This window comes from Myotis daubentonii, chromosome 12 (genome assembly GCF_963259705.1).
Source record: "Myotis daubentonii chromosome 12, mMyoDau2.1, whole genome shotgun sequence".
In the NCBI taxonomy this organism is placed as follows: domain Eukaryota; kingdom Metazoa; phylum Chordata; class Mammalia; order Chiroptera; family Vespertilionidae; genus Myotis; species Myotis daubentonii.
Genome location: NC_081851.1, coordinates 42,723,722 through 42,728,074, shown reverse-complemented (window position 1 = coordinate 42,728,074; position 4,353 = coordinate 42,723,722). Strand labels below are relative to the sequence as shown.

General features: G+C 43.3%; 1 pseudogene; it reads right to left on the bottom strand.

Annotated features, from left to right (window-relative positions):
• Positions 1 to 737: 737 nt before the first annotated feature.
• On the bottom strand, positions 738 to 1,363 carry LOC132213302 (ATP synthase F(0) complex subunit C2, mitochondrial-like; annotated as a pseudogene).
• Between the last annotated feature and the right edge of the window lie 2,990 nt (positions 1,364 to 4,353).

Sequence of the window (4,353 nt, the reverse complement as noted above, 5' to 3'; positions counted from 1 at the left end):
CTCATGCATCTCCCAGGTCAGGCAGCCCTGGAGTGGTCGTGGGCATTGGGGAATCTGGCTAAGGAGAATTCAAGTTGGGGATACATTTGATGTGGGCTTAAGGGAATATTTGTGGCCATTTCCATGTGCAGTTCAGTGATAGTCAGCTACCCCAGTGTAGGAATGGCTTCAACAGCCCATTCTGCCAGCTCACCCAGTGTCCTGATTGAAGGCACAGAGGGGTTGTTATGCTATGAATGTGATCTGGGCTACCAGCGCCAGAACTAGTCAGGTGATGGAGAAAAATACACACACCAGAAATAGAATTTTAAAGCCAAAAGCTAGTGTAGGGAAAGATTCTTCCAACTCTCACAGCTTTGGTATTAAAGAAACTCAATTACGGTTTCCCCAGACTTGACTACAATTCTAAAAATACATACATTACTAATAATGAGTTGTGAATTAAAAAGAAACTTTACTGAATTATCAATAGCTTAGAAAAACAAGTTTCAAACACATTAGAGGAATTACTGAATTACTGGCTTTCTGTTCTCTGCAAAGAAAATGATAGTACAAAATTATTATCACATGAAGAGAAAATCAGTGTATGCAGAGCAAAGCTCGGGGTGGGGGGGAAGTAGTATAAAGGTGTGTCAGGAAACAAATTAATAAAAATATTATGTTATTTTTCTGGATTCTGTATTTATGATATTTTTCATAAAAGATGTAGTTTGTGACTTATCACTCTAAATATTCACTTTTATATTTAATTTTTTTTCTAATTAATATAGTATTTATTTGTCTTCCTTCTGTCAAACCCTGAGCCAACCACTTTCCCCAGGCTGCCTAGGGAGGTATAGGAAAAGGAACATACAGGGCAGACAAGACACGGGAAAAAGAACTATGGGAGGTGGAGACAGCTCCTTCACATGGCGAAGAGGATGAGAAAGACAAAAGAGCCCCATGGCCTCTGAGAGGGCAAAGCCCAGAATGGCGTAGGAGAAGAGCTGTTGCTTCAGAGAAGGGTTCCTGGCATAACCAATGATGAGGCTCCCAAACACAGTCCCAATTCCAGCCCCAGAGCCTGCCACCCCTACTGTGGCGGCCCCAGCCCCAATGAACTTGGCTGCTGTGTCGATGTCCCTTGAAATGGCACTGGTTTGGAAGCTACGGCTAGAAATAAGCGAGGTCAGGGGACGTGGGGCTGCCAAGCTGCTGAGGCTCTCATCTGTCAGTGTCTCTGGTCCTTTCAGCACCACTGCAGACTGACCGGCTCAGCTGAGAGGTGCTCCGGACCAAGGAGGGGGTGGACACAAACTTGGTGCAGGCATACATTTTCAGGGGATGAGGGGAGCTGCTCCCAGTACAGAGAAGACAGAGACTTATATTTAATTTTAATGGCAATTTTATATCCTTTTTCTTAAAGAAGACCCCTCCACAAGCCAGGACCCACCTTGAAGGAGAGGCTACTTGCTTGGGGTTCTTTCCCCACCTGCCTCTCACACTCATGCCTCTTTCCCACCGCCTTTCCTCCCTGCACCTACAAAGAGATCTTCACAGAATCCCTAAGTGGCGTGAGAAATTTGTGTCATAGACAGCCTTTGAATTATAATGTGGGTGCTGGTGCATTTCTTGGGTCCACCATTCATTTTATAGACGAGGAAACTGAGATCCAGACAGCAAAAACTATTTTCACAAGATCATACAGCAAGCTGGTTGCAGAATTTAAATACAGGGCCCTGACTCCTAGTCCAGGGCTCTTTACACAGATGCTTCTAGCTTGTTGTAATTCCAGCGGCTTGCAAACCAATAAGCGCGTCAAAATTACCTGGTGGTTTGAAATGCAGATTACAGGGCCCAATCCCCAGAGATGGTTTCATTATAGCTGGGTCTAGAAATCAGTGTTTTTGAAAATCTCTCCAAGTGAAGCTAAGGCAGAGATGAATCAGCCTAACTTACCCCAGCCTTCTTACTCCTCAAATCCTACAATCCCTCCTTCCACTTAGTGCCCCCACCACCTCCCAATAAAACAGGGGGAGGGAGTGCCAGATACCAGCTCACTTCTTAGCCTCTTACCTTAGTCCCACCTCCCTCCAGATTATAAAGATAAATACCCAGTGAACCCCAAGAATTGTCTAGAGTCTAAACAGCAAATAGACCACAGGTCACATACCAGGATTTTTTGAAAATAATTCCCAGTAGATTTCACAAATGTTTATTTGTCCTCCCTATGAAATGTAAAATTTGGACCTGTCACATCCAGTTTCGTCATTGGCCATGGGGATAATCACAGGGCGAGCCAGAGAATATTGCTGGTGTGATTAATTTCTGACTCAGGCCTTTAATACCATCTTGACGCTAACGACTGGTGATCTGATCTGTTGGCTCCAGAAGTCTGGGGCCTCGTGAGAATGACAACCAGAACAGGACACACAGACAAAGTGGGTGCCATTTGAGGCCTTAACAATTATGGCCCCTGAACTTCACCGGCCTCTAGTAGCCCAAATTAGTAGAGGGCAGTCTTTACCTAACCCCCAGGTAAAGTGAGGTAATGTATATGAAACTCTGAAAATTCTCAGAAATAATATAAATGTTCCTACTCACTATTTATATGAGGTCCAGACCAGGAAGTCCTCGAAAGAGGTTCTTGAGCCCGGAGTAATCAGTTGGTGCTCCCCTAAAGCACATAATCATGGACCTGGCTAATAACCAGGTCCCCCGAAGAGCTCATGGCCCTCCAGTTCATTTTATTTTTATAAGATCTATAAGGAAGATTACTAATGGCAATGCTTTTTGTTATTAATAATTGAGCTTGCAGAAACGGTTTCCTATGGTGTGCAGGTCCTCAGGCACAATTCTGTGTGGGGCTCCCCGAGACATGAGGGGTCTTCTGGGGCTCAAACCAACCAGCCTCCAGGAGTTGCTGGCTTCTTTAGTTACAAAGGTATTACCATCCTAAAAGCATGTCTATGTTCTGTTCTGTGGCCTTTCTGCTTCTTCTATGTTCAGTGTTCCAAAACTAAATTCAAAAGAGGAGCTAAAAGCTACTTGTCTCTCTAAGTCAGTGGTTCTCAACCTTCCTAATGCCATGACCCTTTAATACAGGGTCATGTGTTATCACATGAAGAGAAAATAGATCCCAAGGTAAGTAATAGAATGAACTGATCTGAGCTTGAGCTTTCCAGGCTGCTGTTGCCTTTACATTCTCCTCATGTTGGGGTGACCCCCAATTTTATTGTTACAAATTGAACATAATTAAAGCATAGTGATTCATCACAAAAGCAATATGTAATTATATTTGTGTTTTCCGATGGTCTCAGGTGACCCCTGTGAAAGGGTCGTTCGACCCCCAAAGGGGTCGCGACCCACAGGTTGAGAACTGCTGCTCTAAGTAAACTTGGATTTAGTACTCCAAGAAGAAATGTCACCCCTACCTTTGTAAACTTAATGGTCCTGCTTCTAGAGGTAACAGCTACAGGGCAACTTGTCCAAGTGGTTTAGGAAATGCTTTTCTTCGTTTTAAGGGTAAGAATAAAGATCACTCAGATCTGTGATTCTGTCTTGGCAGAGAGTTTCAGTGTCTGGGAACCAGAATCTATTGGATAAACATTCATAGGATTAATTTCAGAATCTCAATGACAAAGATTTTCTCGCTGACTGCAAATGAGGACCCAAATGCTTAGCTAGTTTTGATATTTTAAACTAGCACCCTTAAAATAATAATGAAGATCATCTCTTGATCTGCCTTATATCAAAATGTATTCTCAAACTGCCTCAACAAATAAAAGTTGAAGTTCTATCATTGAGAAAATGACCTAGTAAATTATCGGTAAACATTGGTTGATATGCAAAGAATTGTGCTAAGTACTTCGGTGCCAGAAAAATAAATGGGACAACGTTTTCATCCAGAGGACCTCACAATCCACTCATGGAGACAAAACAAGTACACTGGTAAATACAAGTAGAATCTGAGAAGTACCACCACAGAAGTACAAACAAAACTATACGGTTTCAGACGCAGGAGATTACTTCTAGCTGAAGGGAATCCACGGAGATCTTAAAGGTGACATTTGAGCTGGGCCTTAAAGCATGCGCACAGTCTTGCCACTGGATCTGCCTTGTACTTCTCCAATTACTCAGTGTAGTTTTCTTGCCAGTGTAGCTCATGGTTCTGACTTGTGTTAGTTTTCTATGGCTGCCTAACACATCACCGCTAACGTGGTGGCTGAGACAATAACTATTTATCATCTTGCAGTTCCTGTTGGCCTGGAGGAGCTGGGCTCTCAGCTCAGGGTCTCACAGCTAAAATCAAGATGTCAGCCAGCCTGTGTCCTCATCTGGAGTTCTTCCAAGTTCAAGTTCAAATTGCCAGAG